The sequence below is a fragment of the Trichogramma pretiosum genome, unplaced genomic scaffold (assembly GCF_000599845.2).
Source record: "Trichogramma pretiosum strain Unisexual culture from Peru unplaced genomic scaffold, Tpre_2.0 scaffold23, whole genome shotgun sequence".
Lineage (NCBI taxonomy): Eukaryota > Metazoa > Arthropoda > Insecta > Hymenoptera > Trichogrammatidae > Trichogramma > Trichogramma pretiosum.
In genome coordinates, this window is record NW_019641629.1 from 304,849 (window position 1) to 316,355 (window position 11,507).

General features: G+C 39.1%; 1 long non-coding RNA gene across 1 annotated transcript; it reads left to right on the forward strand.

Moving 5' to 3' along the window:
* Positions 1–1,170: 1,170 nt before the first annotated feature.
* On the forward strand, positions 1,171–2,022 carry LOC106654764. Its single transcript, XR_001339432.1, has 3 exons — positions 1,171–1,260; positions 1,340–1,777; positions 1,872–2,022. It is a non-coding gene; the product is annotated as an uncharacterized LOC106654764 (long non-coding RNA).
* The last annotated feature ends 9,485 nt before the right edge of the window (positions 2,023–11,507 follow it).

Genomic DNA, 11,507 nt, shown 5'->3' on the forward strand with positions numbered 1-11,507 from the left:
AACAATAGGATCGAGTTAACATCGTTCTTGTCCGTAGGAATATCCAGAATCTCCTATTCTTATACATGTTTATCATTTGATTGGATCAAGTTTACTCCAGTGTACCAATTTTTTGAATGATTACTAATTTGATACTTTAGAAAGCTTGCGATCAAATCATTAATTACGACTTTCTCGCATTTGCATCTCGATGCAGTTGCGGCGGCGCATATGATGCGCCGCTCCACATGCGATCGTGAAGCTCGATCATTCATTCGCCATAGGACCCCCCCCACGAACACGCGCACGAGATCGAGTACGCGACGATGCATTTAACTTTCACTTATATCGGAGTATCCAACCTTGAGTCTCCAGAACTATCAGTCATTTATTTCGAAGGGGTGTCATATTTTTATAACACGGTGGTAAATTGTTGTACGGGGTGAGGTATGGTAATTTTTTTTTTCCAGGGAATCAGTGTAACGCGTGGATATTTCGTGGAATGCATCTGAGCAATAGATAGTAATGCTCCGTTTTATACATTGTTCAGTTGGGCGGTGACCGGCAGAAACTGCGGTCGGTGGTCGATTGTTGTGAAATGAAACACCGATATTAGTCTAAATACGAACGTAATGAATTGATATAGAGAAGAAACATCGAATTCCATCAGTCATGGATACAGTATGCCGTGTGTGGTTTTAGAAAAACGCTATAAATAGTATGTATTAAATACATTCGAAGACATACATGCGCTGCTACATTACACTTACGCTAGAAAGCATGCATCTATTAATAAATGAATTTTAATGATCCCATCGAGAGATGAATCGTTCATGAAAGCTCTAAGTGAGCTATAAAATCGTGATTTCAGTATTTTTCGACATTTTTTTTTTAGTTTAAAAACTTTTTAGTCTAGTTATGGTTGAATCGTTAAAAAAAAAATAGTTACCAAGATTAAAAATTAATTTTCTAATATGCATTTGACTTTGATTAGATTTGCAAATTAATAATAACGTCGACGATCGTTTTCTATACTAGTGTAAATTGAGTCTGGCATTTTTATACGTAATCGAGCACCCAGTCGACGAATCTGGCTCTTGTCGTAAAATTTAATTATGAAATTCCTGTGATAAATATTTATGGGCACTGTATCTAAACTTTATCACGTTATAAAATCAGTTGGTTCGCGATTGACAATCGCAAAGCTGGAAGCAATTTGTTGTTCTTGTAATAGAAAAAAAATGGTCAAATTTTCTTTACTACTTCTACTTCTCGTAGCTAGTAATGACATTTACATTCTCTCTTTTATCTATTAAATTAATTAATTCATTTAAGTCGTTGCCGTTTTTTCAAATTTTAGAACACAGATTTCTGCGTAACGGTAGACGGCGCTAAGTGAAGAAAATGAAAGTTCAAAAATAAGGTCTCTATTAATGTCTCCGCACCTATTTTTGATAATAATCAATTACCGATCGAAAATTACGAAAATTTTATAATCATGATTATTATGTAGCATGGAAAAATCTCGCATAAAACAATATGTACACATAGAATGACTGTTTTTAGTCTCAATTACCAATTTCGCTGTCCGAATCACGATTTTACTTTCCGTGTACTTGTCGTAAAATTTAATAATGAAATATCAACGACAAATATTCATGAGCAGTATTTAAACTTTGTCGAGGTATAAAATACGTTCATTCGACTGACAATCGCAGAACTGTAGAAGCAATTTTTGTATAGTTTCTAATAAAAAAAATGTTCAAATTTCCTTTACTATTTGTACTCCTTGTAGCTGGTAATGATACTTATATTCTATAAAATTTATATATTTCTCTTCTCTTTGTATTTATAGATTAAATAATCTGTTGATCTTTGTTTTTTTTTCCCAGTCTTAATGCTGCAAGTAAGTATCGCTCTACCTGTTCCTGGTGCAGGATCCACGGAGGTACAACACCGATTTTTGCGTTTCGGCAAACGTCGCTAAGTGATGAAAAATTATTTCAATAAACAAAAATTAAAATAAAAATATAAAAAAAAAAAATAAATAAATATAATCGCACATTCTTACCGGGGGCGTAAACGAGCTCGTGAAACAGTAGACACCTAGCCCCGATCGCACAGGTAAAATATTCGAAGCTCGCTTTATATATCATATATATATAAAATATGTAAGCTAAACGTCGATCGTCGTCGTATGCCCGGTGCACATCCACTCCTGCTCATATATACACCAGCAGCAGCAGCAGCAGCAGCACTGCATGGTTATGCACATTACACGTGCACACGTTATACACCACGCATTATTGTGCACGGCGTACGCCGCTGCTGTTGCACCCCATTGGAATTCTATACTTATATATATAATAAATATACGCGGCGGTGCACAGGCAGCAACAGCAGCACATGCACTGCACCCCATACCCCCGCTTATGGTCCTGCCTCGATAATTTAGCTTAGTCCCTCTTTCTCTTTCTATGTATAAAAACGACACCCGTGCCAAATATAGAGTGTAGAGTTACGATACTCGCGCGCGCGCGCATATACATCGGCAAGTATATAATAACACATTATGTATATGGGCTAAATCGCGTCAACTGTCCCCCCCCTCTTTTTGTATTGTATTTTCATATTTTATTCTGCTTTCCAAGAGTGAATATGAAAAAATGATTGTAACATGATTTTTTATGTAAAATTTGATGAGGAATTCAAATTTGATGTCAAAAATCATATTCATAAACTCCAAGTACCTTAATTTCTTAATTTCAGCTTTAGTAGCAAAAATAAACATGTTCGTATCCAGCGATATGGCCAATATTGTAATATGTTCATCGATACACCAAAATACAACTTCTGATAAATTTTGGTAGTTGGCAGACGAGCAGAATTCATTATTGACCTTCCTATGTTCCAATAAATCATGATTTTTCTCTAGATTTCCTTATGTGTCACATATGTGTCAAGAATAGAGGAAATCTAGAGAAAAATCATGTTTTATTGGAACATAGGAAGGTCAATAATGAATTCTGTTCGTCTGCCAACTACCAAAATTTATCAGAAGTTGAATTTTGGTGTATCGATTGGCCATATCGCTGGATACGAACATGTTTATTTTTGCCACTTAAGCTGATTTTTGGGAGTTACGGTACTTGGAGTTTATGAATATGATGTTTGACATCAAATTTGAATTCCTCATAAAATTTTACATAAAAAATCATTTTTCAATCATTTTTTCACATTCACTCTTGGAAAGCAGAATAAAATATGAAAAATCAAAACAAAAAGAGGGGGGGATAGTTGACGCGATTCAGCCCATATACATTATACGAAACAATGTGTCGTTCGGGGGGGAAGGGTAAGTATAAGTAGATGCATCCAGCCGAAAGGGTATGTGTGTACTATGAAAAATTGCTTAGCTCGGCTCTCCACGCCATTTAAGCTGTATATTATTATATACAATACAACGAAGTGTACTAACGAGCGTGTGCGCGAGGCGACGACGAGTTATTATACATATTATATATATCGAATCGAAGGACTCTATATAATATCCTAAAATACGATGACTTATTGCCCTTTGTATTCTTTCTCTCTGGAGAGAAGACCCCCCTTGTGTTTTGTGTGTGTGTTGAGCTGTGTGCGTGCCGGTACAGCGTGAAAATCTCTTTATTTCAAAATTAGTGAACTGCGGCCTCGAATAACGCAAGTTTGGGTTTATATCAATTCGGAGCTCATCACCGGATATATCATCATCGCTTATATATTTTCGAGTCGTCGTCATAAATTTGTGTATTATAGATATGAAAAAAGTCAAAGCAATAAAAACTGCTGCAGTTCCTCTCTAAGACGGCGATAAGAATCCCCCGAGTAGCAGTGACACACGAGAGCTGCGGTTTCATACATTCATATGATATATTTTTCTAAACATAAAGAAGAGTATATATATATATATATTTGGATCAATATAAAGAGGACACGTGCGCTAGCCGGAAGACCCGCGCGTTGATCGCGCGACCACAGAGAGTATTACAGTCCATGCGATGCTGCGCGCGAATCACGATCTCTCGGGGGCACCGCGACTATTTTTTTGTACACAGAACCCTATGCCAAATCCCTTCTTTTTTTTCTTTATTTTTTCTCTTCTTTTTTTTTTTCATTTATTCGACTTTACTCGAAGCGACGACTTTGCGGTAGCCCATATAGCTATACATAAACGCGCATAATAGACGTAGAGAAATCGAGTCGCGCGATCTCGTGCCATCGTCCCGAAAAGTATAGTAGATCGCGAGGCGCGAGATGAAAAAAAAAGCGAAGAAAGCGATCCTCTCTCGTTCGAGCGTTGAAAGGACTACAACGAGACGCTATTTCTGGCACTCTATTCCCCGATCGCGATAGTATTTTGGACTGTATATAGCTAGAGCTGCCCTGCACTTACCTATATACCGTATTCGATTTAGCCTGTATATACCGGGAGCTCGTGCACACACACATATCATGTAAGTTGTTTACGATTTTTCAACGACGATTCGACGGTCCCCCGGGATTAATATTAGGGGTGAGAGGCTAGATTATAAATACTACTTGTCCCCATCCTCGCGCGAGGATTATACACGCCACGGTATATTTCTTCTCTTTTTTTCGACAATTCCTCTGTACGCGTTTATATGTGGCTTTGACGGGCGAGCAGAGCTTCGTCTCGTATATAATATTTGAATTCGACCATAGATATTTTGCGAGAATTTTTTTTTCCAGAGCTGCGTGTAAGGGGTTAAATCGCACGTAGCTGGCGATCGGGCATTAAAAAGAGATTACGCGCTGCGTTCGCTTTCCCTCCGTTGTAAATACTTGATCGCAGCGAACGTTGAGACGCTGTTGCTGCTGAATCGCTTCCGAATAAACAATGGAAGGTACGGGCCCCGCGGGATCCGAGCGGGTATATACACTGCGTTCGAATCCGTTGAAACGTGTCACGTTTGTCATATAAATAATATCGATGGAATAAGCTGTAAAGTGTATTTTCAAAAATGATGTCTGTTATGTGCAGCTCATGCCCACGAGGCATAATCGTATTTCACATAGATATTAGGGTGGAACGAAAATTGCTTGTTTTTAAAATCAGCAGTACAGTTTAATTTGTAGAACTTATTTTATAACCACCGAGCTTTATGCAATTGTCTGTACGTTGTCACTTGCAGTTTTACAGATAAAGGTACTCGCCATCTAGCGGGAGATACTCGCTTTGATTATATTGGAATTTTCATAGATTTTTCAGACAATAACAAATTACTATTAAAACCTTAATATTTAATCAATAAGTTTAAATTTGAGAATAAAATTAAATTTCTTTTTTTATGTGCTCCGTATCAGTATATTTACATCGATGTTCAAATCGGGGTAAATTAACAGTAAGCTCGCGCGTTTGCAGAATGCATTTCCTAAATTATTTTATTCGTCATGTATTCAGTTAGACTGCAACGAAAAACCAAGCACTTTGAAAAACAACCAAAATCGACTTATGGGTTTAAAAGTGACGAAAAGATCAGTTTGTTAATATTAATTTTTCACAACAACAACGTTTGGACTTATGTAGTTATTTCAGGTTTGCCACTTGCAGGTTTGTGGATAAAGGTATGCTCGCCATCTGGTAGCGTAGGCTAGCTTCAATTACGATTAAGTTTTTGTCCATTTTTCATGTAATTAGCGAAAAATAAATCAGTTTGTACATTGATTTTCAACGAAAAATATCTGAAATAAAATTCAGTGCACGCATATTTACTTCAATCTTAGTAGATTTAAATCTGCATTAAATCCATCGTTTTCTCGTCAACACTAAACACGTATACTATAGAAAAAAACCTCAAACTCTGCGTTCTCATTCGTACTCATGAAACGATCTTTACCCTTGAGCGGTGACGAGCTTCTTCGTTCAAAGCGTCGAAAGAAAGTGCAGCGAACCACGCCATAGATGTATCTCGCGATCGGCAAGGCAGTCAATGCGCGCAAAAAGGTCGTGTCGTCCAAAAAAGTAGCATCAGCAACAGCATAAAAAAAAAAGAATGAAAATAAATCTAAACTAATCTCCCCCTGCTTTTTCATACGTACGGGGGGCTACTTATACACGTAACGCGCATACCAGTGCAGCAGCGTCGCGCGCGCGCACGAGAGATATCGAGGCGTAATAAGGGGCAGTGTCGACGATCGGCTCAGCACCCGAGTTACTTTTTTTTTTTTTGTCTTCTTTCTTCGTGGAACGCCGAAATATCGCCCGCAGCATCGATTTTGGTCGCGTGGACCATGTGGCGCGAGCTCGAGCTAGCGGGCACGAAGGAAGCCTTTCATGCCTATATATACTACGTGTATATGGATATTATACGCGACACGATTCGTGCAAAGCTCTTTTAATGGCTCCTTGGCTCTCTCGCTCGCTTACGTGTTATATTATTATTGCTCCCGATATACATATATATATTCGGCTGCAGCTCCGAAATGACAATCTGTACTCGCACTTACGCACACACACACACACGAGCGCAGATGTTTCACTCGTATTCGATTACGCGCGAGCAGCAGCAGCAGCAGCTTTAAATACCTTTGCGCGCGGAGTAGATTACACGTGCACTGGGCACACACTTACATACGTATGTGTATATGATGTATTACGTGTCGCGTTTGTGTATACACACACATACACACACGCGCGCAGTCGCGCAGTTTTGCGGTTGACCGCGCGCTGTACTACACATACGGTAGCCCCGTGAGCTGCCGCGCGTGTTATTTTGTGCGTGATGAATCGCCTCTCTCATGACTGCATAAGTATGCTGATGATGTGCTACCGCTGCTGCTGCTGTACCCGAAATTTACATTGTCCTTGTTTCATTTTATTTCATTTTTTTTTTTTTTTTGCTTATACCTTCGAGATTTGAGCTGTATGCAACGTGAATTGAGTCGTTGCGGTCGCGATCGATCTGCGACAACTATATAGCGATTTATATATTTATGCACCCTTTTAATATTCGATTTATATTATGAACTGACGCGTTTCGCGGAAATATTTTACAAACGTCGAAATAATGCGATCCAAATGTCTGTCCGAAGAAGCCTTTGCAATGATAAACTGTACTTTATTTACGAGATATTATGCTTTATGTATGTGTAGTCGGGAGGGCGGTAATTTCAAAAGTTTTTACTCTTTCTTTGGAAAAATGTGTCGTTTATAGCCGTTTCTTTGTGCGATGGTGAATTTATACTATATTCTCTGTCTCTGTATGCCGACGACGATGCTAGACGCTTTTCGGCAATGTACCGTAAAACTGCAATTACGGGGAGTACGCGGCATATTATATGTTGCTCCGCAATTGTGTGCACCCACGCTTTTAACGGAGGCAAAACAATGTGCGATTTCGTCGATCGAGCGAGAGAGAGAGAGAGACCAACACAATAAAATAATAGTCGGTCACATTTATTGCACTAGCTCGATGCCTCTTTATGTACCGCCGAAAGAATTTATTTGTGTACGGCATCGCTTACCTTACCTATATATTAGGCACACACGTATCAATTCTTGCTGTGCGGTCTCTTTCTCTGTCAGTCTATGGTCGGTCACTGTACTTACCGTGACTGATTCTCTGCCCCCGTATTATACATAAATCGACGACCTTGACGACGAATTTTCCATTTTTGACCCCGGGGCAAAAGAGCCGATGACGTACGGCGTCATCGTACACGTGTGATGTGCACTGCCTCCTCCTATTGTTTGAATCATCCGAACGTTGGTAGGAGGTTTCGTTGTTTACAAATATATATATCTTATAAATTACAACATCGTTTTACGTGGAAAGCATAACTCGCTCGCGTGACGGTGGTTATAAGTACCAGCATCTGCCCCCGCGTGACCAGTAGATCATCGTCATCGCTATCCTCGTTTGCTTTTAAATCGCGCCCAATGACAGCTCGGAGAGACACCAGAGTCGAGCCCCGTAGGACAACGGCAATTCGTTAAATTCGAAATTTTCATCCATTCGACGCGCGACTCGTTAAGGAGATCCGAAAGTATTCGAGAGAGAGAGAGAGAGAGAAAAGGAGTGGTATAAGGGGGAACGATGACAATTTACGAGGGAGTACGTTATAGTATCGGTATTGCTACACACACACGTACATAGACGCGAGGGTGGCTACAGACATTAGATACGGTATACAGTATACGATATACATTATGGCCTCGCCGTTACGGAGAAATTGCGACGCGTGCCAACCGCCGATCCGGAGATTTTCACCCGCGCGATGACGAAATTTCAAAAATTGTCCATTACCTTCGTTACGTTTGTATATAGGTTTATTATAATGCTCTCGCGTGTGCGCCGCTTACGATCTGGCTTATATATTTACGCATAATAATATCAAATATGTATACACGGAACAGCTGCTGCTGCTGCTCTCTGGAAAGTCCGATCGTCGCTTCTTCAAAATAACATAGATATATATGGATATATAGGGGCCCTTTCGCGATGCAGATATATCGACTCGAGCGCCGACTACATCATAGATTCGTCCAGTTCGCGAGATAAAGGAGAAAGAAAAAAAAAACAAAGACTCTGATATAAAAAAATATACGTTATATATTATATACATCAAAGCTGCTCGGCTGAAGTAAAGATGATAATCTGCAGATTGCTCGGTCTGTATATATATTTTTCGATCGTTTGTATAATATACGATTGTTAGTAAGCTCAAAATCGATTCCCCCCTTCTTCTTCTTCTCTTTGACTTTTGAAATTCATGGTATCAGCACCCTATATACGGAATGATCGACAATAATACATAAAAGTGAAATGGATTTCTCTCTCTATCTCTCTCTATCTTTATCTTATAACGAAGCCGAGCTGGCGAACACCTTTAGCCCCTTCTCCATACGCGCACGCAGGATTTTTCGGGAGCGAATCCTCGCATCTTTCTTTTACCGTTAAAGAAAAAAAAAAAAAAAAGAAGTTAAGGAGCGATCGCCGTGTATATATACCCACACACACGTGGGCACACATTAGCAGCCGAGTGCTTTTTAATAATATGTGTGTATGCTTATAAACATTACGAATGTGTGTGCTATACGTCGCTGGCACATGCTCGAGCGCCTCTTCGGTATGTGCTGTATAGATATGTGTTTACGCGGTTAACATTACGGAGCAGATGATCGATAACACCTTCGTCTTCTTGCCGATCTGCTCCGATGGTCTCGCTTCTTGAGTCCCCCCCTAGTGTATGTGTACATTTGACGATCTCACCTTCTTCTTGCGGCACGTATGTGGTCGCGTGTCCATCGCGCGACTTTATGCATATTTACCTATGCCATAAAAAGAATCTTCGATAAGCTTCGAGATCGAATATATAGTAGCACGTCGATCTTTGCAGTGATTATATGGGTTAAAAAAAAAAAAAGAACGAACTCGGCAGGAGGTTGCAAGCGCTGATATATTTATGTGTCAATGTTAAATCCCTAATACAACTATCACTCGTTAACCGTATTACGTATATTTATAATGTATTTTGAGGAACGCGGCACGCATCGTTCCAAGCGGGAGTCTCTTTTCCGCCGAAAAATGTGGGACACGCGAGGAAAAAACACGTCTTTTATCATTGGCTTCCTTTAAATCAACTCGGTATAACGCACACAAAAAAAAAAGCTCGAGAGAGCGAGTGAGTGAGATCGGGTTGAAAATAATGCGTACGGGTATTATATGGGCTTCGGATCCCGAGAAGGACGTATTTAGATGTAGCTCGAGCGATTCGGATATAACACGTGTTCGAGTGCGTGTGTCACTCGTCGTTTGCGGCACATTACATATACTTTTGATAGCGATATTTAGATGCGGCAGCGGCGTCAAAATAACGCGTATCCGATGTACTTACGCTGGCGTCGTCTTCGTCGTAGACTTGTTTTGTGCACGATATGGCGCCGTGTATTCAGCGAACTTATATCGGAGAAATTTGTGTCGAAAAAAAGCATATCAATGATAAATTACGGGATTGGATGTGAAAAGCGTAACATTTTTTCGTTGCGAAGAATAATGTTGAAATAATAGCGAATATTCTTACATTCATAATTATAGTTTTTTTAACCCGTTTCGGGCCAAACGGACAAAATTTTAGTTATTTTTTCACTCACTGTAAACTATGTGAAAAAATTATGTGGGAAATGTCAGAATAGTCATAACCGACGTAAAATTTTATGAACTTTTCGAATCTGGCGTCAGAATTGTCAAAAAAGTTGATGTGTAAAAGTTATGAACAATTAAACAATAAAAAACACGATTTTTTTGAAAAAAAATTTGATTTGATCCGAATTTTCGAGTCGAAACAGACTTGCTCTATAGGTCTTACACGTTTTTTTTGCGTCCATGGGGTGTAGACTTAAAAGTCCAATAGTTACGATGTCGAAATTCAACATTTTCTCTATAAAGTTTTTTTCCTAGGCGCTTGGTTGACATAAAAAAATTGACTACGTTCATATACGGTTTTTTTCTACGAAGTGCCATTTTCGTGTCCGCCATGTTAAATTTCGACATCGTAACTATTGGACTTTTAAGTCTACACCCCATGGACGCAAAAAAAACGTGTTAGACCTATAGAGCAAGTCTGTTTCGACTCGAAAATTCGGATCAAATCAAATTTTTTTTCAAAAAAATCGTGTTTTTTATTGTTTAATTGTTCATAACTTTTACACATCAACTTTTTTGACAATTCTGACGCCGGATTCAAAAAGTTCATAAAATTTTACGTCGGTTATGGCTATCCTGATCTTTCTCACATAATTTTTTCACAGAGTTTACAGCGAATGAAAAAATAACAAAAATTTCGTCCGTTTGGCCCGAAACGGGTTAATTGACAATAAAAAATATAATAATCAATGTAATTTGCATAATATAGTTAATTATTATGAGGAGCTAAATTTACAATGTACTTTTTTAAAATTTGGCATGACCTGCAATTCGTTTTCACGGGCTTTAGCAAGTGAGATAAGCGTGAGAATAAATGTAAACATTGGCACTTGAAGAAGTTTTACAATTTGCCATGTTCTGTAACCTCTCATTAGCAATACATTTTATAGTTAGCTCATCAACTCTAGATGTCGCATCCACCGCCCCCAAGCGGTCGAATCTATTTCTCTTGATATATATTCGTTCTTTAGAAACTTTATGTTTGTAAAATTCAACCTCATCTCGCGTCAAAGTTTATTCGGACAAACAAAGTCTCTCGGCGACACGTGTATCGCCAATACAAAGTTGACAGATTCGCGCCGCGGCTGTTTAATTCATACACGAGGCAATCGTTTCACGTGCGTCAAGCCGCTGCACCGCAATCAGAGTGTATATATAATACCTACAGTATATATAATCACATCGATTGAAATTTAACGCGTTACGGCGTTTCGTTGATGTTCTTTTTTTTTTTTCCTCATTCGGTCCAGCTTGGCAAATCGAGTGCACTGCTGCATGTAAGAATATGTCACATGTACATTGGCCGCGCATATCAGACCA